General features: G+C 50.9%; 1 protein-coding gene and 1 long non-coding RNA gene across 2 annotated transcripts in view; one reads left to right on the top strand and one right to left on the bottom strand.

Moving 5' to 3' along the window:
- KCNB1 (potassium voltage-gated channel subfamily B member 1) overlaps positions 1 to 25,578 on the bottom strand; it is a 90,923-nt gene that overhangs the window by 34,015 nt on the left and 31,330 nt on the right. The window lies entirely within an intron of this gene.
- LOC122215440 lies at positions 20,235 to 22,118 on the top strand. Its single transcript, XR_006200379.1, has 2 exons — positions 20,235 to 20,378; positions 21,821 to 22,118. It is a non-coding gene; the product is annotated as an uncharacterized LOC122215440 (long non-coding RNA).

Raw genomic sequence — 25,578 nt, 5'->3', positions numbered from 1 at the left:
GTGTCCTAACTACATGCTTCCCAAGGTGAGAGGGGAGCCCGATGACTTAATGTGCAAGAACAGCTTTCTCAGATGGAAATTCTCTGTCACACCTCTCTTATTTCTTTTTCTACTTCATCCATCCATCCATCCATCCATCCATCCGGGAAGCATTTATGGAGAACCTGTGCTAGATTCTGGAGATGCAGAAACTAAATAAATTCAATCTATGCTCTTGAGGAGCCCAAAGGCCCTTATGCAGGATAAGTACCTAAGTTGCCTTATAGAACATGACAGAGTGTTGGGTTTGCCACTTCTCTCAAATGGCCTCGAAGTAGTGATTTCACCTGTCATCTCTAACTTCTTACCAGTAAACCAGAGGTGATAATCCCTACCCACAAAGATTAGATGAGATCAGAAAGTTAAATTACTTTCTACAGAGCTTGGCACATACATAGTAGGCATTCAAAATATGGTTCCTGTTATGCTAGTGGATACCCCAAAAGGTTTCTTGGAGGCTTCCAGGCTCGCATAACAGGATGGAAAGAATTTGGGTATGCGAGAGTGGCAGAGGGGAAGGGGAATCCAGGCAGAGGGCACAGCAAGAGCAAAGGCAAAGAGGAAGAGAAATTCAGGGTTCAGAGAGGGGCCAGAGGAAGAGGAATGTTCTGGTTTCCCTCTTTCAGTGTTCTCAGGGCAGCAGGGTTCCCAGAACTGAAAAAGGCGGCTGGGGTAGGATGGGCTCCGAGGGGTGAGGTCTTGCAGTCCGGGTGACCCAGATAGCCGGAGGCAGACAAAAATGGGTCATGGAATTCATCACTGCCACAGGGCGGGCTCCCCTCCACCCACCGTCTGGGCTGGTGGGGCCTGGCTGGGGAGGAGGAGATGTGTTTGGACACCTGGATGTCCCATGGGCTTGTCACACTTCACCAGGTCGAGTGGAGGGGGTGCCTGGGCTGGCTCAGTCGGTAGAGCATGCGACTCTTGATTCTGGGGTCATGAGTTCGAGCCCCACATTGGGTGTGAGCCTACTCAAAAAAAAAACGAAAACTGAAAACAGGGTCAGTGAAGTTCTTGATAACCTACCAACTGCTCCTTGCTGGGTTCTTCCTGCTTTGGCAAACGGCAGCTCCCTCCTCCCAGATCCTTAGGCCACAAACCCAAGAGGCCTCCTCGACTGTTCTCTGTCTACCAGCAAGCTGTGTGGGCTCCACCCTCAAAACAGACCCAGAGTCTGACCACTTCTCACCTCACCATCACCTGGTCCAGGCCACGGACATGTCCCACGAGGACTATTCCACCTGCCTCCTCACTGGTGTCCTTGCGTCCTCCCCCACCCCTACCACCCATTCTCTACAGTTCGTTTTGAGAGAGAGAGAGAGAGAGAGAGCGAGCGAGCCAGAGAGAACACAAGCGAGAACAGGGGAGGGGCGGAGAGGGAGGGAGGGAGAGACTCCCAGGCAGACTCCACACGGTCAGCACGGAGCCCGCTTCAGATCCTCTGTCCGCCCCCCCCGCCCCTCCCCCACTTGCGCTCTCCCAAAAATAAACATTAAAAAAGAAACCACTTGGGGGCACAGGGCTGGACCCGGCTGGCAACACCCTCTTCCTGAGCTACTGACTAAAAGGACAGAGCAGGGGTTGGCACCCGCGGAAAAGCAGGCGGCTAACCCTCCTGAGCTCTCTGTGCCAGGCCTCGTTCAGGACGCGTTGCGTGCTTTACCTGCTACGTTTTGCTCCAGCCCCAAAAGGCAGGTGCTGTTCACCCCATGAGCCCCTTCACCACCTTCACCCCTACGAGCAGTGAAGCGGGCTGCCCACAGCTTACCAGGGGCAGAACTGAGTTCCCTTGGGGCAGACCGGCTTTGGCCTCAGACCAGGCTTCTTGGCGGGGTGGGCAGGTGGGTAAGGGTGAAGAGGGGCCTGAGAAGGGGATCTTTGAGCTAAGACAGACAGGGGCTGACCACCAAATGATGGAACAAAGAGTGTTGTAGGGTGGCTAGAGGGGTGTATATGCCCAGCCCTACTGCAGTCCCCCCCCCCCCCCCCCCCGGTTCCCATCCTTCCTAAAATGTGCTTGGCCCAGGCCAGTGTGGGCACTGGGATGGGCCAGAGGCAAATCTGCAGAGCTGTGGCAAGGCACTGGGCTCTTTCCTTTCTGGGGGTGACCTTGGGGAATGCTCTAAGAGGGGAGGGACCACCAGTCTCTCCAGGAACCAGAGGTCAGGAGAGGGCCATGTCGGTCTCTTGCAACATAATGTCTTTTCGGTTGTCATAGATGTGGCTTCATTTACTCACTTAATTCCACCTCACCATGGCCCCCCACGGCCTCTTTAACCTCATCTTGTGCTACTCACCCCCTCACATGCTCCAGCCACAATGGCTTTCTCGGTGTTCTCCTACTGTGTTGAGCTCATTTCTGCCCCAGGGCCTTTGCACTGAAGTCCCCTCTGTTGGGAACGTTCTTCCCCCATTTTGTGACGTTATCCTCAAACCTCAGCTTCCAGGAAAGGGTTGGGAGTGTGCAAAAGGGAGGCCATTCCTCCCAGACCTCACAACCCCTAAAGGGCTTAAACAAGAATTTTCATGATAGAGACTTAAGATTACTCACTGCACCATAGCTTATTAGATCAGAAAGTTTGGAAACAACCTCAGTGTCCATCAACAGGGGAAAAGTTAAATCAACAGTGGGCCATCCACACAATGAAATACGACGCAGCTATAAAAGAATGAGGTGGCCCAATATGCATACATAGGAAACAATTCCTATTAGCAACAAACAAAGCAAGATGAGAACATCATGTACAACCAGCTCCCATTTCAATAAAGCAAAGAAAAAAGAAGGTACACATATGGATTTGGATTTACTTATATATGGATACACTATTTCTGGAACGGATCAGAAGAAATTGGTAACAGTGGCTGCCTCTGGTGGGGGAGTGGGCAGCGGGACTGGGGACAGGGGCAGAGGGAAGGACTTTTCACCGTGTGCCCTTTTGAACACGTTGACTTTTATACTGAGAAAATATATTACCTATCCACAGAACTGGCATTCCAACATTTTTAGGATTTTGACCTTATCTCTAAATGGGTTACGCACACAAACAGAGACAGAGAGGGGATGAGCAAAGGCTAGGTTCATTGAGCCACGTCACCCTTACATTCTGTCACCAGCTCACTCGGAGAAAACACCGTGAATTTCAGATATAAATGTATAGATAAAGAAAACAAATCCCGCGGTTATCTTGTGAGCCTCACACTTCTATGTTGCATGGTAATTTCATGCACGTGGGTCAAAAGCATGAGTTTGGTCAATTGAATATTTTAAGTGAACCGTAACTTTAGGGATGTCTTCTTTTGTTTTGTTTTGTTTTGTTTTGTTTTGAGATAAATTAATATTCTGGGAGTCTCAAAAAATAGAAGTCTTAGAAGTCTCCCAGGCTTCTGTTGGCCCGAGGGGACCCTGTCCCAGTTCTCTTCAGGGAGAGACCGGGGAGGCTCGGAGGACAGGAACAGTAAATCCACAGTTCCACATTTAGCTGCCCCTGGGGGACAATGACCAGAAGCAGGGCCAGCCCTGCCACTGGGAATGTGGCTCCTGATAAATGTGGGCACAAGCGAAACCCCAGCTTAGAAGGCCGGTCCTGCTGTAAACTGGGGGGACTACCTGTTGTTTTTTAGCTGCCTCTTCTGGAAACAGCCCCTCACAGTATGGAGCTAGAACTCTCCTCAGTTCTGTCCAAATCCAGGGCCTTTTAGCCACTACGTCAAAGTGAAGGATGCTGATTTAGCCGTGGCTGTGGCCTGACCTGAGCCAAGGTCAAAGTTTCCTGAAATGCTCAAACAGCCCTACTAAGGATATCTGAGACTTTGACCCGTTCGTGAGTGTCGTCCTTTGCTGCCTCCGAAGCTCATGTCCAACCTGCATCTCACTGGATTGTCACGACTCCTCTAGGAGGTAGCCGGGCTGGCTTCGTAGCTCCCATTGTACAGACAGGAAAGCTGAGATTCAGAGGGGGAAGGGACTCGTCTAAGGTCACACGGCTGGGGAATGTCACACACGGTTAGGTTTTCCAGTCCAGAGCTCTCTCTGAGACACTACCTGGAGGAAACCAGGGGAGGTCTAGCTCGGTGCCTGGGTCCCAGGGCATGGATGTGCGAGGCCCCTTCTCGCCAGGCGGGCAGAGGCCAGGTGGGTCCAGCCACCTGTCCTGCTGAGCCTGGTAATGAGGGACTCCCGTGGAGCCACCCACAGGGCATCATAGAATATCTACAGGCTCAGCAAGCTCTGCCAGATCTGCCTCCAGAAGGTATCTGCCAGACACGTGCCCACCTCTCACCTCGGACGGCCCCTGGGCCAGGTCACCATCCTTTTCTTCCTGGAGGAATGCAGTCACCTCCTGTCTTCCTTCTGTCCCCCACAGTAAAAACACACTCCGTTTTGCACTTTCCTGTATTGGGGTCCTGCGAGAACCTAACCCACATCTCATAATTATTCTTTGTTCAAAACACCCGCATGTCTTCCAATGCACTCAGAGCAAAAGCCAAAGTCCTAACAATGGCCCGCAAGGCTCTGTATGGCCTGGCTACTCCTTACCTCTGACCCACCTCTTTCCACTCCTTTCTCTCACTGCATCCTAGCCACCCCGGCCTTCTGGCTGCTCCTGAAACGTACCCAGCACTCTCCTGTCTCAGGGCCTTTGCACTTGCTACTCTCGCACCCACGTGGACGTTGGTCTCCTTTCTTTACCTCTTTTATGTTTCTGCTCAAGTGTCACATCCCCAGAAAGGCTTTCCCTGACCTCTGTATTTCAAATGGCACCCACCCCAGTTAATACTTGCACCCTTACTTCTGACATATTACATCTTTGGATAGATATATTTAATTGTATCTTATTGTTTATTGTTCTTCTCTCCCTTCTGGAATAAACTGTGGGGTCTTGGTCCTTTTCTTGACTGCTGGAACCTCAGGGCCTGGCAAGGGGCTGGTATACGGTAGATAACAAGGATTTGTCGGAAGGACAAACGTGAGAATTCTAGGTCCCCGGATGAACTTCACTGGGCTCTGACTGAGCCTTCCCACTGAGGCTGGGCAGTTTACCCGCTGGCCACATGTCTGAGACCACAGTGACAGCACCCAGTGAGTACGTTTTTCTGATTGGAGACAAAACACACTCTGTTTCCTCAAGGTAGTCAAACAAACACAATGAGAACTTTCTGGAGCTCAAGGTAAAATGTATACAGTGACATCTAGTTCCAAATGTGTGGCTTACGAGGGACCAAAGAGGACCCAGGGATTATTTCTTTGAAAATAGCAAATGAGATCTTATGTCAAGTTGGCTCCCCTTGGGGTGGCTCCCATTTCCAAAAACCTCATTATTATGCAGAAAATAATCATTCATGATAGTTACCATTAACTGAGCAGCTATTATGGGGTGAGGCACTGTGGACTGCTTTGGGTATACTGTCTACCCAATCCTCAAGATACCTTTGAATAGTATCCCTGCCTGAGAGAAAAAGGAAACCAAGGCCCAGGGAAGTGAAATGCTTTGCGGGCTGTCCTACAGCCACGAAGAGAAGTCAGCACTCAAACCCTGGTCTTCTCACCCTGAATCCTAGAAAAGGTCCATAAAGGACCCTGGCCCTGGCGATCTGCTGCTAAGACAGCCCATGCAGATGAGCATAGGCCTGCTGACCAGGGCCTGAAAAAAAAAAATTCTAGGTCGTCCAAACAACAAAGCCAGTCAGTCATGCAGCACTGGGTTTGGGCTGGGGTTATGACTCACTGTGTGTTCCTAGAAGGTATCCAGAGAGCTCTGGCCATTTTCTCCTAAAAGCTTTGGTGAAAGGTGAGGGAAATTGTGTTTGGGAAGCCTTCTTTGGATTCCACTAAAGCAGGTGCTAGGGGCCTAGAGCAGCAACAGGTGCTTTGTCCCCACCAAATCACCTGTGGGTCTTTCTAGTTCTCAGGCTGGGCAAGAAAGCCTGGATTTTCAAGGACACAGTCCCTTGGGGGTGGGGGTGGGGTAGGGGCACTGCCCTGGGGGCATAGAACAGACAGGGTGGGGACTTGCTTCAGGCTTGCCCCATAAGGCAAAATGGAATTTGGCCCAAACCAACTTTGGCCAACATGAAGTGGTAAGGAATGTCTTATTCTGAGACGGGCCCACATGGTTTAACAGTCCTGTGGAGCATTTTCCTCCCAAACCTCTCGACCTACTGACATCACTTTCCAGCCACGTGGGTCTTCAAACATCACCCCCACTTTGCCTGCCACTCCTCTATCAAAAGGCAAGGGTTATGCCCCTTCCTCTTGAATTTGGGCTCTGCAATAGCTTATTCAGCGGACTGTGGCAGAAATACGTGGAACCCAAACCTTGAGAAACTGGCATCTTTCCCTTCCTGTTTTTGGGTCTGATCACTCTTGGAACCCAGTCGCCCTGCTGTGGGGAAGCTCAAGCTACTCCACGGAGAGAAGATGCTAGCCAGGAACAACCCCATGTCGTGGGCGAGCCCCAGGTAAGCCACCCCCGCGGACACCATGTGTGGGGCAGAAGTGAACCGGCCCCACACAGCCCTGCACCTGCTGCAGACCCATAACAAGTGACTGATTCTGTTCCAAGCCACTAAATTTTGGGGGTGGCTGTATGTTACACCCCAACAGGTAACCAGAACACCTTCCCAAATTAGAAGGAATTCCTGGGTCTCGCAGCACCCCCAAATCCAGATGGAGGACTTTAATAATAACAGAGAGGTCTGGTCGTTTGAAGGAAGGCTAGCAAATCAGGTCGGAAAACTTCATCTCATCGGTTGGAATAGCTAAGAATAGTCTTGGGCTCTTCCCTATTGCAGATAGAATCCTCGGTCAACCAAACACACCCCTAGATGCTCTGTGGTCGGGGGTTAGGGTGACAAAGGCAGATTTCCCTTAATTCAGGATTTTAGACATTTTTCACGGAATTAGCTGGTAGTTACCATCCTATTTGGAATATCAAAGGAAACGAGGCCACTGTATAGGAAAGCACCAGAAACCTTTCCTTCTGCTCTTTTAATGATTGTGTGGGGCTGCCATGGAGATGAAACCGGGAAGAGGTGGAGGAAGGCAGCCTATAAAATCACTGTGCATGCCTCTTTTTCTGGGGCTTGGCCCGGCTCCATGGAACTGGGCTTGTCATGTGATTCAAAAAGGCTCCAAAACTCTGTCTGCCAAACTGTCCCTCTCTCTTAAGTTAGCTAGAACTCCTAAAAGGACCATGACGACGGGACAATGCCCAGGAAGCACAAAGACAGGGATCTGAGGGCTAGCAGTCAGTGCCTGCTCCCTAACGGACAGAGCCCCCAAAAGCTTCCATCAACAGCATGCTGGAAAAGATAGTGAAGCCAAGGTGACTGGATAGAAACCGTGGTCCATCCGAACGTAAGACTACTCAGCACTAAAAAGGAAGGAGATACTGCCGAGTGCTGTGTGATGGACAAGTCTCCAAAACACGACGCAGAGCGAAAGAAGCCAGACCCAAAGTGCCACATGTCGTAGGATTCCATTTCCACGGAATGCCCAGAAGCGGCAAATCCACAGAGACAGAGCACAGATCGGTGGCGGCCTGGGGCGTGGGAACGGGGAGGGAGCGCACGGAGGCATACGGTGTCTTTTGGAAATGTTCTGAGATTGGATCATAGCGATGGCTGCACAACGCTGTAGGTTTGCTAAAGAATATGCTGAATTATACCCTTAAAATGAATGAATTTCATGGTCTATAAATCAGTCCTCAATAAAGCGGTTTAAAAACGAGAAGCCAGGGAAGTCAGAGGGAGGAGACGGAGGTGAACGCTGGGGGTTTTTAAGGCATCGCGGAACATAGGCGATAAGTGGTTACATACTATTCAGAAGGGATAGAAACTATGATTGTCTCGTCAGTAGCTGGGGAAATCACAGAGCAGAAGACCTCTGACTTCCTACTAGTCAGGAAGAGGTTATACCACGAGCAGGATAAATGCTGAGAATTATAATGATAACGGCTAACACTTACTAAAGTTCTGATTCTATGCCAGGTTGTGTAAAGCATTTTATACGCATGGACTCTTTTGTTCCCCCCACCAGCCCTACACAGAGATGTTGGGAGACGATTCTCCACGGGCCTCTCAAAGTCTGCATGTTTTCTGAGCAAGAGACACAGAGAGCTTTGCCCTGGACTATCTTCTCAAGATTGTCGTATAGCAAACAGCCTTGGAAGAGAAAAACTGTATCTCCCTCTGGGGTAGAGGGCAGAGGGCAGAGTCGTTTCCTAACCAGTATAATAAAGAACATCTCTCTCCAGGGCAAAGGCTGGGCAGGTCTGCCAGGAGCCCCCCTTATAAGACTGGGGATTTCCTAAGCTTTAGGATCCCCAGTTGTGGCAAATGCAGGTGGTGTGGGGTCTATGTGGGGTGCTTTGCAATGCTCCCGTGGAACTTAGGGGCAAAGAGAACTGATGTGAATGTGAACTCATTCCACCTGCTGGACTTTGAGTAATAAAGCCCTTTGTCTCTGACCCAAGAGTCTCGTGTTTTCTGCCAGCACTTATGAAACCGGCAGGCTCACCTGTTAGCTTATAAACAAAGTAAAATCTCAGGCCCTCTGCATTTCTTTTTCTTTCTTTTTTTAAAGTAGGCTTCACCTCCAGTGCAGAGCCCAACGCGGGGCTGGAAGTCACGACTCTGAGCTCAAACCCTGAACCGAGATCCAGAGTCGGATGCTTAACCGACTGAGCTACCCAGATGCCCCTGAGACCCTCTGTGTTTGTTGACAGTCAGCACTCACATCACCCCCATTCTACAGATGAGGACTCTGAGGCCCAGAGAACTGAATGCTCTTGCTCAAGGTCACACAGTTAGCAAGTGACGGAGCTGGGACTGAAACCCAGACAGACTGGGAAAGGCAGGAGACCTGAGGAGGGGGTTTGGTGAAGGCACCAGCTGATACTGATGAGAGCTGAAAGCTCCAAAGATACACAGAAGGTCGTACCTCTCAGCCTCCTCACCCCGCACACCCCCAGATGCTGCCTGTCCCCACATCCGGCTGCTGGGGCTGAGCAGCCAATTCGGGACGGCCGCGATATATTTAACGGTGAGTCACGCTCTCCCCCAGCAGTCAGCAGTGGCAGGCTTGGGAGGATGCAGGGAGCATCTCTGGGAATCCATGCTTGAGGGTTGCCATGGCAACCCACCCGACCCGCTTGCCAGCAGCTGGGATGCCAGCGCCTGAATCGAAGCAGAAAACAGTCTCACGGCCGAGTGTGGCCAAGGACAGTAGCAGGCCCGCCACACGCCATCAGCAGTGGGGTCACCAGGGGTCGCTGTGGGGGTCGTGGGGACTGGTGCGAAGGAGGTCTTGTAGGCATGCGTGTGAGCTCAGAGCCAGCCCATGAAGGCCCAGCGTCCCTGGCTGGCTGGGATGAGGGTACTTGACCGAGGGTTATTTTGCTGAGTGCCACCTCTTTTTGCCTCGGTTTCCCTTGGTTTCTCTCTCTCATACACACCCACCCTGACAAAGACCCCTCTCCATCTGAGCCTTCTAACCAAGCACAATTACAACAGCTAAAGACTGATGGCAGCTTGGAGTGTTGACCACAGATCCAACTTCCAGGGTCCTTCTGAAGACTTGAGAACGTATGACCCATCGGCCACCCCCACACTGGTATGAATATTCCAGTGAAAGCAGTTTGGAATCCATCCATCCATCCATCCATCCATCCTCTTAATTGTTCCTTCTGAATTATATTCAGGGTCCTAAGGGCCCTACATAGAGCTGGGTTTGGTTATCTCTCTCTCTCTATCTCCTTCCACTCTCCCCTCCCCCCCCCCCTTACTCCTCTCTAGCTCACTACCTTTGCTGCTGTTCCTTGAACACACCAGCACTTCCTGCCTCAGGGCTTTTGCCCTTGTCCTACCTGTCTGAACCATTCTGCCCTCAGATAGCCACAGCCTGACTGCCTTACCCCCTTTAAGTCTCTGCACAAATCTCAGAGAGATACCATTAAGTCCACCCTAGGAGAAAGCACCCAATCTGGCCCCAGGGAGAAGGCCAAATATACACACAATAGAACACAAATTATGACTTGGTTTCCTCTGTTTATGGTAAGGAGAGGGAAGTGGAAAGTTAGTGACTTACGGATTGAATATGGTCCACAGATAGGTTTCGTTTTGTCTGAATGGTGTTTTAAAAAAGTTGAATTAGTCGCTGACATTTATAGAATGTGGGAGATTTCGTTTTTAAATCCCACTTTTCAACTTCTCTTGAAAAACCGGAGGATCAAGGTGCACATTCGTGCGTTTGTAACGGCAACTGGCTGGGGCTGAGTGGAGGTCACCCCTTTGGACAAGGCGTGAGCACTCCGGTCTGCCAGGGGCCCCACTTGGCCCTCATCATTCATTTATGTGGCCGCAGACACCTCTGTCACTCTGTGCTTACAACCTGGGCCTCCAGTCGGAGCTCTCTAAGGGTCTTTGGTTTGGGATGGAAGGAGTAGACAGCATGGCAATCATTTTGCTTCCAACAGAAGAACTGAGGTTCTGGACTCATCCAGGCATCCCAGGTGAAGGCACTGGGTAAACCAAAGCTCAGAGGTGTGAGAATGTAGGGCAACCAGAAGGACGGCCAATAAGTAGTCTGGTGTGGGAAGAAGCCAGCAAAGTCATTTGGGACCAGAACCTTGAAGGGCCTTGAGTATCTTGATAAATCACTTCAATTTCTGAGGATAATGGGGAGCCACTGAAGATTCTGGAGCACGAAGAGAGACACGATCAGAGTTAGCAGTAAGATGGGGAGGGGGAATGAGAATCACCCTTGATATCAAGTCTGGCTCAGGGTTCTCTTGGGGCCAAACCCCAGTGTGGAGCGCATACAGGGGTGAGAGGGCTGTGTCTCCCACCTCCACGCGCGGCCCCCCGGCTCCCTCCTGGCTGTCTTATAATAACAGTGTTTTCAATCTGGACATTCTGGGTCCCCTGCGGCGGATCTCTCAGACATCCTTCTAGAGAGAAAACAAAAAACACTGTTTTTCCGTGTCTATTTTAGGCTGCTGCCTACATCTTTGTTCTTCGTGAGGAACACGCACTCCTGGGGGGCCCCGTTCTCAGCTGTGGCCCGGCAGCCAGGTCTGGACCACCAGGCTGGGTTCCGTTATGGGCAAGAACCAGCAGATGTAATGGAATCATGCCAATTAGGCCGGGAGCGGCACGGGGACGATGGTAGTCACGAAGTCCCCGAGACGTGGAGGTGAGGGGAAGGCAGCTCGTTCTGGTGCACGTGCCCCTCCTAGACAGACGCCCTTTGACTGGACGAGTCCACTCTCCTCGTCCCCCGAAGATGCTGCCTGGAGCTCGGAAAGTCCGTATCGTGTCGTACACTCCTGCCCGTCTTACTGAGAGGAGAAGCAGAGATCCACCTGTACCTGGATGGATCCTGCTGACTCATTTTACAGATGGTAAACTGAGGCCTGAGAGAGAAGCACGGGCTGCTCAAGACTGTAGAGCAGTTGGCCGCAACTTGCGACTGAAGAGATCAGACTATGCAGTCTCACAGGGCCTGTACCTTGTCTGCCTTGGTCACAACTCCATCCCCGTAACACCTGGCAAATGGCAGGTGCTCGATAAACACGTGTTGGAAGAATACATCACATCTCTGCAGCTGCTCTCAGCCTTTACGAATAAGTCTCTCCCACATTCCCATGATTATCTTTGCAGCCAGGAATGACATTTCTCCTCATTTTGCAGGTTCAGAGAGGTTTGGCTGCCTACCTGAGATCACACAGCCTGGAAGTGGCAGGGGCAGGATCTGCATCCACAGCATCTTCCTGTAAAGCTGGTCATCCCTTGAATCTCCAAGTAGAGGAAGAGACCCTGGAGCCCCCAGCTGTGAGGTCAAAAGCCTGATCTCTGAGGACAGCTCTGGTCTGAATTCCACTAGACAATCTCCGGGGGGAAGAGGGAGACTGAGAGAGCGGTTTCCCAAAATGCTAAACAGAGTCGCCCTCTGACCCACTCCTGGGTAGCGACCCAAGATAGCCACACAAAATTGTCTACCCACACAAAACCTTGTACATGAATGTTCACGACAGCATCGCTCATAATAGCCGGAAAGTGGAAACCATCCAAATGTCCGTCAGCCGACGAAGAGCGAACACAATGTGGTCTATCCGTACGATGGGACAGGATTGCGCCACGAAGAGGGAGGGAGTACTGACACCTGCTACAACACGGATGAGATGTGAAAACACGAAGCTGAGTCAGAGAAGCCAGACACAAAAGGCCACAGAGCGTATGATTCCATTGATATGAAATGTCCAGAAAAGGCAAATCTCCGGAGACGGGAAGTGGGCTGGTGGTTGCCAGGGGCTGAGGGAACGTGGGATCGGGGAGCGACTGTTAACGGGCACAGGGCTTCTTTTTGGGGTGGTCAAAATGTCCTCAAATTAGGTTGTGGTGACGGCTGCACAACCCTGTGACTGCACTAAAAACTACTGAATTATACATTTAAATTGCCATGTGAATTATGTCCCGACCAAACCATTTTTTAAGGAGACCCAGAGACGCATTTCCATGACAAGGGAGTTTTAGAAGGGGGAACACACAAATGAGACAATGTTCCCAGCATGGGCAGTCCCGTCCTGTCTTCCTGGGTGTCTCAGGAAGGATTTCGACCCCAGGCCCCGAGGACTCGCCTGAGGGCTTGTTCCTAGAGAATTGAGCATGTGCAGTGCACCTCTTCCAGGCAGCCCTCCCAGATATCCCACTCAGGGTCAAGAAAAGGAACCCAGTATGATGACTGGGCATTGCTTGGGGTCCAGGGGCTCTATTGGTGATATGTCATGGAAGCCATGCGACAGACAGCCCTGCTGTGTGCAAGGCAGCATCATCACCCCATTATCCAGGCAAAGAAACAGAGGCTCAGAAAGAGGAAATGACTTGCCCAAGGTCACATGTGCTGTGACCTTCACCGTCCGGGTAGAGGCTTCATTCGGTCAGAGCATCCCCATCTGCCACTGATATAATGGTGCTCCACATTTCATCAGATTCCATTTAAACAAAGCCAAACATCTTTCCCAGGGCCCCACCTGCCACAGATTCTAGGCTTGATTGTGCTGTTTTTCTCGACTCTATCCTGCTAATGTCTGGCACGCTGCTGTGGGCCGTGGACTCTGTCACCACGTCTCAAATAACCCTGATGTGGGGTTCAAGGAAGGAGACAGAGTTGCTGCCTTGTGAAGCATTTGCATGATGCAATTTTTATGTGTTCTCTCCTCTCAGCACTAAATGAAAATGAAGGGCTCTCCCTTCTTCTGATGCTTTAGGTGCAGCTCTGGAGTTTAGAGGTCTGAGAGCTGGCCACCAAAGTGCACACACAGAGCTGGAAACACATACCCTTTCAGGTCTCCATCCATCCATCCATCCGTCCGTCCATCTGTCTGTCCATCCGTCTATCCATCCACCCATCCATTTCCCCATTTACTTCATTCCTTCATTAATTCAACATTTATTGAGGGCCTACTATGTGCCCGGCACTGGGTTAGTCGCTGGGTACAGTAAAAGGAAAGATAATACAAGCTTTGTCCTCATGGAGCTCACAGTCTAGTGGAGGAAAACAAGCCTCAGTAGACACACAAAATGTTAACATACATTGAGATGAATGTCACTGAAGAAAAGTTCAGAATAATAAGGGGGACCTAATTTCATTTGTGGAATAGGAGAGGACTCTCTGAGGAAGTTGATAATGTGGGATAAGTAGGATTTATGACTTATCAGTGAGCAGTGTGCTTGCTTTAAAGAAGTAGAAAATGTTGGCTAACAGGGGTTGAAGGAACCAGGAGATTTATCATCCCACATATTCAAAAAGTCCTGAAACAAGGATCCAAGTTCTCTACCACCTGCTCTCCTGTCCTCTAAGGACTGGTTCCATTCCCAGGCTGGCTCACCTCGTGGACCCAATGTGGCTGCCATTGCTCTAATCATCACATGAAGACATGACCACACCCAAGAGTGGGGAAAAAAGATCCTCTCATTCTCCTATTATTTCCCGAGATAGAGGAAAACCTTCTCAGAAACTTCCCGGCAGACTTGGTGGGTGGCCACCCATCACATATCCGTCTGTAAACCATCACTGGTAAAAGGAATGGGGTCACCATGATTGTCTCAAACAAGCAGTTCTTATCCAGTGGTAATTTTTTCCTCCAGGGAATATTAGGAGACATTTTGGGTTGTAATAGTTATCATGCATGTGTGTATGTGTGTGGGGTGGTTGCTATTGATATCTAATAGGTAGAGGCCAGGGATGCTGCTAAATATCTTACAGTACCCAAGACAGCTCCCACAACACAGAATGTTCCAGATGTTAATGGTGCCAAGGTTGAGAAACCCTGCCTTGGGCCAATCAGAATCAAATCCTGAGTCACGGGGGCACCAAGTGGAAGCAGGTGGGAGAATTGGTTGGGAAAGGTTTCCTAGAGGGTATAATAGCTCAGCAGAGTCTAGAAAGATGGACTTTGGCTAAAGCGATCCAGGTAACGAGTCAAGCCTCCCACCTGGCCACGTGGATGAGCAGAAACGCAGATGACCTCCTCCGTCTTTGCTGCCTCTTCCAGTGGGATGTGAGTCCACATGGGCAGGGAGTCTCCTGTCCCGCCCGCTTGTTTATCCCCATTCCCAGTTCAGGACCCGCCACAGTAGTTGTTCAACATACTGTTGTTAAAGAATAAGCAAATCAGACGGAGGAGACCCGCTCTTGACCGAGAAACCTCAGCTCAGGAAGCTCCTGGGAGTCACCCAGAGTGGATGCTGTGGACACATTCCGGAACAAGCAGAGGCACCAGCAAGACCCCATCATTGTACAGATGGGGCGACAAGCCGGAGGAGAGGAGACCGTAGTCTGAGGTTACTCAGCAAGCTGCGGACAGAGGCAGGCCGGGATCTATGTGCCCTTTCCTAAACCTGGATCAACACCAATTGGTTGCTCAGAGACACACGATCTGGCCGATCAGTTTCTGGTTGATAAATCTAAGTCTCTTTGGGGTCCCATCTCCTTACAAGGCTGTCTTTCTAGATTCCCTTCCCTCATGACCCCAAAAGCACGCTGAGTGGATGGCGATTTTGTCAGTGAGATGCTCTGCTCAGTTGCAAAATGGCAGCGAAAATGGCTGGCCCATGAACCCACTCAGTTCAAAAAATTGTATTGTTTGCCTTCTTTGCCAACAACATAAATAACTGGGACGGTGTGCCTATAATCCAAATTTCCCACTTCTCTCGGACAATCAGAAGGTTTGGCAACACTGTACCCATTTTTCTGCATGGCAGCCATTTCTTGGAGGTGGATGGTGGGCGCCACTTCAGTAGGGATACCAACGCTCCGTTGCACCCCAGGGCCCCCCTAGCCCTCGCCCATGTACAGGCCTGCCTAGTCCCAGGGGTATCCTGAGATGGCAACCCAGCCTCAGCTGATGGGTCCAACGTGAGGGGCCAAGGCCACGAAGGGACCCCAGGCAGGACACTCTCCCCCCCTCTCAGAAGGAAGCCCTCGGTGGCCATGGCAACACATTGCCATTGGTAAACACACCTTCCACCTGAATGCACAGATGACGAGTACATCTCCCTTCTCAGCTCCTGGCACCCCAAAAATCTAAGGCAAGAAGGGGGAGGAGTGTGATCTGCCTTCTCCAATCTGGCCCCCAAATGCAGATGCCCCAAACACCCCCACGTGTTCAACCAAACGAGAGACGGGGCGTTGGGGGAAGGGGGTTGTTTGAGATTCCATCTTATGTAAAACAACCAGAAAATGTTTGATTAGAGACAGAGGAAGGCGTGGGTGTCTGAGCCGGGGCTCTGATTCTGGGCAAACGTACACATTCCCCGTCGACGCCCTCCCCTTCACTTCCTCTGGGCAAAAGGAGGCTCTCCTTGCAGCTCACGGCAGCCAGCTTCCCCTTAGCCGTGACCCAGCCCTTTGCGGCATCCTGGAGTCCCCAGCGCATCGGGATGTTTCTAGGCTGCTTACACAATCAGGAGGAAATAAGGGAATGACATGAGAATCCGTCCGAAATAAGGAAATGCCCCACGCAATAGTTCCCTGTGAAACGGAGAGGCTGAGACCCAGCACAGCAGCAGAAACTGGAAGCCTCATTGAGAAAAGGCGCACAGAGAGGAGTGCCAATTAGCACCCAGGTCCCCTTCTGAGAGTGTCAACCATAAATATTAATGGCCATAATCATCTGGTATTAGTCATAATGCCGTGTAAATTAAGGTCATTTTACTGGGGGTAAATAGCCGCATTAATGGCAGCACAAGGGAACGGTGCCGCTGGCCGCTAGCCAGGTGTGGCCCTCCGAGGCAATGGCATAAATCAGAAGTGGGACAACGGCATCTAGGGCAGGCGGGGTGAGGGGGCAGGAGGCGTGGTGGACCCTCTCTGTGTCTGCTGCCTCCAAGCGGGGCCCTGGGGCAGATCTGATCTGCGAGGCTGAAGCTTCAGGCGAATGATGTCTGGAGATTCGAGAGGAGGAGCTTCCAGGGAGGGGTGAGGCCTGGTGGGCAGCGAGAGGGGTTCTCAAGGGAGCCAGCCCCAAGGAAGCAAAGGCTTGGGCTAAGGACAGAGGGAGGGAGTTCAAGTTGCTGCCCGTCACTTTTCATTTTGCAGCTCCTTGCTCCTCTCCCTTCTTCCCTCCTCCTCATTGTCCCTCCCCGCCTCTCCCCTGCCAGGGCCCAAGTCTCCATTAGGCACAGGAGATACAGAGCCTAGAACTCACAGACACCCGAGGCCCCTCCCCAATGTTTTCATTTCTTTTATAATTAGAAGGGGGAAAATGAACTTTTAGACTGCAGAAAATATTTTGATTTGTAGTATTAATACATTTACCTTTATACCAATGCAGCTATAAAATATAAGCTTTTATGGAGAAAAGGCACAAGGGCCCCAGGGCCCGGGAAACTCATCACATGGTCCTGCTTTCTGCTGTCCCCTCCTCTCCCATGCCTCCGTTCCTTCTCTCCTTCTCTATCTCCTCCCCCTCCTCCCCTAACCATGGGATCTTAGGCAATCAGCCTTGCTTTATGGAGTCTCCGTTTCATCCTGTGCAAAACAGGCTAATAATAATAATTAATAACAGTGACGACTGAGTGAAATAACATCAGTGGAAGCTTTTGACACAAAGTGGTATTCAGAGGAGTTACTTCCTTTCCTTTCCAGAAGGTTCTGGGATCCTGGGAGTCAGAAGCATGATTTATTTGAAAATCTCAGGGGAGACAGAGTCTCCAGTAACGTGGTCCCTCACCTCCCCCTGCTAAGTGCACCATCAGGGCCTCTCCCCTCTCTCTCCCTACCCTCCTTTCCTCTAAAGGGTAAATGCTTTCCTTGACCTTCTGAGAAAACTCACAAGGCACTTGATTAGGCTAGATACATCAAATAATGCCCCTAAATTCCATCAGAAAGAGAGCACCCATTCTGGCCGGCTCAGGCAAGGGAGGGGGGCTGCCCAGCTTCTGTCAGCCAGGACTGTATTGTGACCCATACAAAATGAACCACTGCCGATCGCAAACATCACAGACCAGGAGCAAAAATAAGATGGAAGCATAACAGTCAAAATAATAGAACCCCAAATTTCTCAAGCACTCGATATATCCTGGCCTATTTGAATGCTTACACCAACCTTCTGAGGTGGGTCCCAGGATTATCTCCTTTGGACAGAGGAAGAGACTGAGGCCTAGAGAGGTAAAGTCACCTGCTTAAGGCCACACAGTCAGGAGGCAGCAGAGCGGGGCTTTAATGAAGGCTGATGTTGGACCAGAGCAGGGAAGGGAAAGGGGGGTCCTGTTCCTTCCTTTGAGGCAGGGACCCACAGACCCGTAGGGGATGCTACGTCCTGGGAATGGACTAGAGAGCGTGGGTGACAGAAGTGAAGTGTATGGCCCCTGATTGAGTGCTAAGGCTGAGTCCTGAGGCCTATTGTAAGCCCTATGTTAAAACCTGGGTTCTACCAGTACATCGACCTGGAAGGTCATGCACCCTGATCTGTGCCTCCTCCCGACTTTGCTGACTTCACCTCCTGCACCCTCCCTTCCCTCACTCCATGCCAACACACTGGCCTCCCTAGTGTTCCCAGAATCTACCAAAGGCATTCCCACCTCAGGACCTTTGCACTTTCTGCTTCCACTTCCAGAGCGCCGTCATGCACCTATTTGCAAGGCTACTTGTTTTTCTGGTTTAAATTCAAGGGCCACAAAGCATGTGTGTGTTGGGAGAGCGTGATAGGTCTTCTCTGACTGCCTCACCTGGTAATATATGTAAAGTGCTTCCACAGCACCCAACACTCAGTAAACACCACAGAAGTGACCGGAACTGTTACTATCATCTAAATTTGCAGCCCCTCTACCTGTCACTCAGTTCCCCTTTCCTTCTCTGTTTTTCTTCATTGCATTCACCCCTTCCTGAAATTATCTTACATGCTTGTCTACTTTGTGCCACCTGTCTCTCCCACTAGAGGGTGGGCTCCATTGGGCTGGCACTTTGTCGCAGTCACTTTGGACCCCCAGAGTCAGCACAGGGCTCTGGTGTGCTGGGGCAGGAAATCAGCTCCCTGAGCCTTGCGTTCTTCACCTGTACAAAGGAGGTACGGCAGCCCCCACAAAAGCTGAGGAGCAGAAGGAAGGGGGGAAGGCCCTGGCAGGGTCCTGTGATGCCGGTGAGGGAGCCACAGCGATATCCCTGTTCCTAGAGCTTAGCTCTGAAAAGCTGGCCATAAGTGCCGGTCAGTGGCCCAGACTCGCCCAGGATGTCAGGACTCGCTGCCCACCAAGCCTCTTCCCACCCAGCTGGCCATCGGCTGCCTGAGTCAGCACGGAGGGCCGGCCTGGCCTGACCCGGGAGGCTGTCCAGCCTCGAACAACATCCTGGGGGTCACCCGGGCTCCAGGCTTCAGCCCTGCCGTGGCCCAGAGGGCAGCTGAGGGGGCTGGGCCACGCAGACCCCGGTATGGACCCTCACCTCACAGCACGTCATTTGATGCACAGGGAAACGCAAGTCAAACAAAAACACTAGGAACAGGGGCACCTGGGTGGCTCAGTCAGTTAAGTGTCCAACTTCGGCTCAGGCCATGATCTCACAGTTTGTAAGTTTGAGCCCCGAATCGGGCTCTGTGCTGACAGCTCAGAGCCTGGAGCCTGCTTCGGATTCTGTGTGTGTGTGTCTCCCCCCGCTCTCTCTCGCTCTCTCTCTCTCTCTCTCTCTCTGCCCCTCCCCCACTCGTGCGCGCGCGCGCTCTCTCTCTCTCTCTCTCTGAAAAATAAATATTAAAAAATTTTTGAAAAAAGGCTATGTCTACACAAAAACTTATATACAAATGTTTGCAGAAACATTATTTATAATAACCAAAAGTGGAAACAATCCAAATATCTGTCAATGATGAAGGATAATCCAAAAGTGTGATATGCATACAATGGACTATTATTCAGCTATAAAAAATAGCAAAGTACCGATCTATGCTACATGGATGAACCTTGCAAACATCATGCAAAGTGAAAGAAGCCAGACATCAAAGGCTGCATATTACATGACCCATTTATATGAAATGTCCAGAAGAGGCAAATCGAAGAGACAGACAACAGATTAGTGGTTGCCTAGTCCTGGGATGGTGGTGGGGAAATGGGGAGTAATTAGTAATAGGCATGGGGTTCCTTTTGGGGGTGGTCAAAATCTAAAGTCGATTATGGTGATGGGCACACAAGTCTCTATATACTAAAAAGCATTGAATTGTATACTTCAGATGGTTGAATTATATGTCCCCGCCCAGTAATATCTCAACAAAGCTGTTGTATATATGTAGAGAGATAATATGTTTATGAAGTGTCTACTGAGTCAAGTGAGCCAAACAGAAGAAAATCCCTGCCTTGTCAGGAAGTTAACAAGGAGGAGACAAGAGTACATTTAAAAGTGTAATTTGACTCATGATAAGAATGAAGCAGGAAGGGAATCGTGTAATGAATGGGGCTGGAGCTACTTTAGATGGTGGAGGAGAGGAATCAAGGTCTAGGAAGGCCACTCTGTGGAGGGGACACGTGAACAGAGATCTGAGTAAAGAGATACCTAGTGAAAGAGCACCAGTAGATGCAGCAAGTGCAAAGGCCCTGAGGTGGGAGCAATAGGCCAGTGGGAAGGTGGTAGGAGATGAGATCAGACAATTGTCAGGGGCTGGATCATGGAAGGTCTCATAGGAACCCTTATTTTATTCTGTAGGAGCCACAGGAGGTTTTAAGCAGAAGAGGGATGTGTTCTCACTGAAGTGTTCACGGAATCCCTCTGGCTGCAAATGGAGAATGGACAGGGGGGAGGAGGTGGGCAGGATGGAAGGCGGGAGACCAGCGAGGAGGCCACAACAGACCAGGTGAGAGACGATGGGGGCTCGGCCCGGGGGGTGGAGGCAGAGAGGAAAGCGTGGAGAAGTGGTCGGCAGACAAGCCCGTCTGTGGCCTCGCCCAACCGCCCCACAGCCCCGATGTCTGCAGGCGACACTGGTTGCCATTTAAGATGAGACCAGCGGTCAGCTGGGAGCAGGGCTTCCTTTAACAGTCCGAACTCCTCCCACTCTCCAAGGTCCATCCCACATCCACAGCCCCTGCTCAGAACTCTGAAAAATCCCACAGATCCGTAGACTCCAGGTCCTTGCTGCTTCAGCCCCTGCATCCAAGTGTCCTGACCCCATCCGGGCCCTGGTTCAGCCCCCCACTATCGATTTCCATGAGACACTTAACCCCACCCGACTCTTGATCATTCTGGCAACGAAAGACTCAGCTTCTAGATCTATAAAATGGGGAGAATAATAGTAGATGCCTCCGGTGACTGTTGCCAGGGTTAAGTGAATGAATGTACATCAAAGCACTTACAACAGTGCCTGGCCCTCAATAAACGTTGGCTGTTATTATTATTGTGTGGCTGTATTCCCATCAGTGGCGAGGGGTATTTGGAAGGTGGCCAGGCGAGGGGGATCATGTTGTCAAGGACGCCCGCCCGACGATCTCACCCCCTTTCCGGGCAGCACTGGCCCCACCCATCCACACCCCAGAGGGGCTCACTCATTTCAGGAGGTCTTGAGATGCCATCCAGAGCAGCACTGGGCCCCTGGGAGGAATTCTCCTGCCAGCCGCGAAAAGGATAGATCTATCTGTATCTTGTTCACGGAGACGGAAGCACAGAAAGAGGGGGGAACAGGCCCAAAGTCACCAAACTTAGATTGGACAGCGCTGGGAATGTAATCCGCAGCTGATGCTAAGTGACCAAAGACGGAAAGCTGCTTTTGTTGAAAGCTTATTATGTTCCAGCTGCCTCTTTAAAGACTGTAATTTTACACAAGTTTTTTTTTTTTTTTGAAAAGGTGCATACAGTTGGAAAAATCAAAAAGGTAGAAAGGAATATACAGTTAAAAGGGTGTGTCTCTTCTGTCCCCAACCTTTGCCATTCAGCTTCCCTCCCCCCCACCGCAGGCAACGACTCTTCCCATTTTCTTATGGATCCTCGCAGTGATGGACTACCCGATGTCCTACCCAATATCCATCCTCCGCCCAAGAGAACCCCGATTTTGTTCAGGCGACAATGTGTCCAAATTAAAAATACTCAGGTTCCTAGACTCCCTTGCCACTAGGAGCAGCCATGTGACCCAGCTCTGTGCCATAAAATGTAGGTGACAGTCCCTAGGCAGGGCATTCCTTTCTACCCCCCTCTCCCCTCCCCATAAGACAAGGCAACTGAAAGAGAAGACTTTTGTCTTTTTCTTTTTCCTTTTGCCCTTCCTTTTTCTTCCTGCCTGGAATGTGGACATGATGCCTGGAGCCAGAGCAGCCACTTGGAGGACATGAAGACCAAAGTCTCATGCTCAGAATGGTGGAGTGGGAAAGAGGAGGACGCCCCAGTCCTTGAGCAGCTGTGCCAGCACCGGTCCACCCGGCTCTGGACTTCTTGTGTTTGTTCAGGCCATCACTTGTGGAATTTTCTGTTCCTCGTGGCTGCATGCTTTCCTAACGTGTGCTTGCCTGTGTGCATGCCTTCCCCGTGTGCTGTGCATGCATAACCATTTATATTTATCTACATTCTTTCTTCCCCACAAAAACGGTAGCATACCCTATGCTCACCCTTCGGGATCTTATTTCTTCACTTAACGACGTCTGTTAGAGTTTGTTACAAATCGGTAGGCACAGAGCTGCCCAAGCTTTTTAATTAATGTGTCAAAGGCTTTGTACAGATGCCCCAGAGAGCCTTCAACCAGTCCGCTCTTGGGCCACATTTGGATTGTTCTCAAATTCGCAAAGATTATCCAGGTACATATTTCATTCCCCACGTGCAAGGGTTTATCTAAAGGAGTAGAACTGCTGAATGAAAGAGGTTTGGCCGACTTGCATTCCACCGGCTACGTGTTAGCCTACCTACACACGGTGTCTAACCCCTTCAGCAACAAAATAGAATAACGCTTGGGGAATTGTCCGTGGCCTTCCCAAGGGCATTGCAGGTAACAGGTGGAACTTGTGCTTAGAAACACTTGCACGACATTGCTTTCCACGTAGGGTGGATTTCAGGGCTTCTCAGCAAAGCGGGAAGAGTGAATATGACCGGGTCCCGGTCTTAACCTGGGAAGGACCATTAGAGTGGAGCCGTGGCAAGATCCACGTGTGTCCTAGGCTGGCTTCCAGCTCAGGTGTGCCACTGCCTTGCCGTGTGAGCAAGTCCTGCCTCCTCACTAGGCCACAGTCTCCCCATCTTGGAGACCACTCGGAGCTGTTGATCTCTAAGACCCTTTAGTGCTCAGCTTCTGGAAAATCCCCACGTCTGAGGGTCTCCCGGGAGCTGCTTTTCAGCCCCGAAAATGGAAACAGTCTTCTGAGCAATTTTTCCTCCATTCCTGACCGATCAGAGGTCAAGCGCATCCAGGGGGTTCTATTTCTATCTGTGGACTGTGGCCACAATCCCTGGGGGAGGCCACGCTGCGGGAGCAGGGAACAGCCTGGCCGCCCTGTTTTCTCCATGGATCACATCTTCCTCCAGCTCTCTGACACCCAGACTCTCAGGGCAACGATTCCAATTATGGTTTCATATACCGAGAGTTCGCGTTGGTCAGGCCCTTGCCAAAATTCTTTACAAACATAATCTATACAAACCTGGAGGAGAGGGACCGTTCTTATCCCCATTTTACAGATAAGGCCAAAGAGGCACAGAGAGGTTAAACAAGTTGCCTAAGCTCACTCAGTCAGCAAGTGGCAGGCCGGGGTTTGGACCCCAGAAAGTCCGGTGCCCTTAACACAGGATTTCTTCACCGTGGCACTGGTGACGTTTGGGGCTGGGTCCTTCTTCGTTGTGGGGAGCAGGATGTCTAGCAGCACTCCCGGCCTCCACCCACTAGATGCCAGTAATACCCATTCTCCTGGCATGACGACCAAAAATGTCCCCGACACTGCGAAGTCTCCCCCGGGGGGGTCCAAATCACCCTTGGCAGAGAACCTCTATCGCAACCACAGCTCTGGAGGAACGGATTCTGTGTCCTTTTGGGGACTCCCAGCCTCCTGAGCCCAGCTTTGGCTCTTGGGAGGCACGGCCAAAGGCTGAGAGGACCTTGCCCGAGGACCACGCCCTGCCAGGCCACGCAAGTGTCACAGGGCAGCCTCCTCTGAGACGAATGAGGGGAAAACTCAGTGAGGGGCACCTGCGTGCAGGTGGTAGGGTGGGTTTTGGAGGTCAGCTGTGTGACCCACATGAGTGTCTTAACCTCGGAGCTACAGTCTTCTCAGCCGAAATCAGAGATAACTGCTCGCAGAGTTGAAACGTGAAAAGCTGAAGTAACGTGTCATCATTACGGGTGAGGAAAAACGAAAGCCAGAAACTGCCTCCATGCAGGGTCTAGTTACATAAATTACGGTACATCTATAACACGGAAGACTGTGTAGCCATCAAAACAAATGAGACTAATGTGTTTTTGCTGATGTGGAAAGATCTCTAAGATTTATTAGCTTATGTGTAGTTACAAAGCAAGGTACGGAGCAGTGTCTATGAGACAATCCCATTGGTATTAGGAAAAAACCCCCTGAACTTCCAACATACCCTGATCGGAAACGTACTCCTGGCCACACACTGTTCTAAGCAGTGGGAACACAGCATGGACAGAACAGACACAAATCCCTATTTCCACGGAGCTGGTAGACTGCGGCTATAAAAACACAACACATGAAGATGTTATAAGGGCGCACAAGCGAGGCTCCTCTTTGAACCTGTTGAAGCGGGGGTGACATTTCTCTCTCTCCCTGGCAGACCCCTGGGTATTGTTTAAGCCAGTCTTCACTACTTGTATGCACCCACGGTAATTTTCAGTTTTTAAAAGACTGCATCAGAACATAATTAGAGGGAGGGCCCAGTGCAGCCCCTGGTCCATTGGAAATGGTTGCTTTTAGTACGATCACACATTCCGTAACTGTTCCTTGAGCACCTTCCACGTGCAGGTACTGTGCTGGGTGCTGAGGACACGGCAGGAAGCAAGGAAGATAAGCAAACCGCCCTCAGGGAGTGGACAGTCTAGTTGGTGGGGGAACACGGCCATTAGGGAAGTAACTTACAAGAACCAGTACTCTCACAACGGAGGGGATTAGGGAGGCATCAGAACCTCACAGAGGGGTGGCCTACAGATCTGGGGAGGAGGAGCTTGGGCCCCCTCTCGCCGATGTGACTTCTACCCTGCACTGTTCACAGGGTGTGGCCCGTATGTCTGTGGAGCTAATGAGAAGAGCTAAAACTGATGGACAAATGCTAATCAACCAGGCACCTTGCACGTATTAGCTTATTTAATCTTTACTAGACCCCCAGGAAGTAAACACTACTTCTGTCCCCATTCTGCAGATAAGAAAGCTAAGGCACAGGAGGGATGAGTAACTTGCTCAGGGTCACACAGCTAGTAAGTGGCAGACCAGAACTGAAACTGGGTTGTGTGCTTCACACTGTAACTACTTCTTTCCTGACTCTCTTCGACTTTTCCTTCTCTTCCCTGCTCATCAGGAGCAGTCCCCTGCCTCCACACCTTCCCCCAGACATGAGGCTGGCCTTCTGGTCTCACCTCGGCAGAACACGCAAGAATTGGAGAACAACCGTCCACACCCTCACCTGCCCCAGGGGCTCACGAGGCATCTTAGTGGTGTCGTCAGAGCCCAGGTGGCGGAGGGAGTAAGGATGAACAGGAACCACAGGAGCATATTGGCCCCTCTTCCCACCTGTCCTTTAGGGTTAAGGTATCTCGGTTGACTCTTACAGCCAAGGATCCAGACTGAATGTAACTCCAGCCCCTGAATGAGTCCTGACCGGAGATTCACTCTGGTCATACTGAATCTGGACTCTAGCCACAGATTCCTTCATGACTCTGGTCCTAGCCTAAACCCCGACCCTGGCCAAAACAGAGCCCTGACTTTGGTCACAGACCTGATCCTAGGCTGAGTCATGACCCAGGTTACACATTAATCCCGACCCTTCTCGTTGGTTGAGACCTGACTCTGGTCACACATTGAGTTTACTTTGACCTCAGATACACAGCCGTCTCCAAATGCTGCTGTCCACTGTGC

The sequence above is a fragment of the Panthera leo genome, chromosome A3, assembly GCF_018350215.1.
Source record: "Panthera leo isolate Ple1 chromosome A3, P.leo_Ple1_pat1.1, whole genome shotgun sequence".
Classification (NCBI taxonomy): domain Eukaryota; kingdom Metazoa; phylum Chordata; class Mammalia; order Carnivora; family Felidae; genus Panthera; species Panthera leo.
The sequence above is the reverse complement of the archived record's forward strand: the minus strand, read 5'-3'. Positions and strand labels throughout refer to the sequence as shown.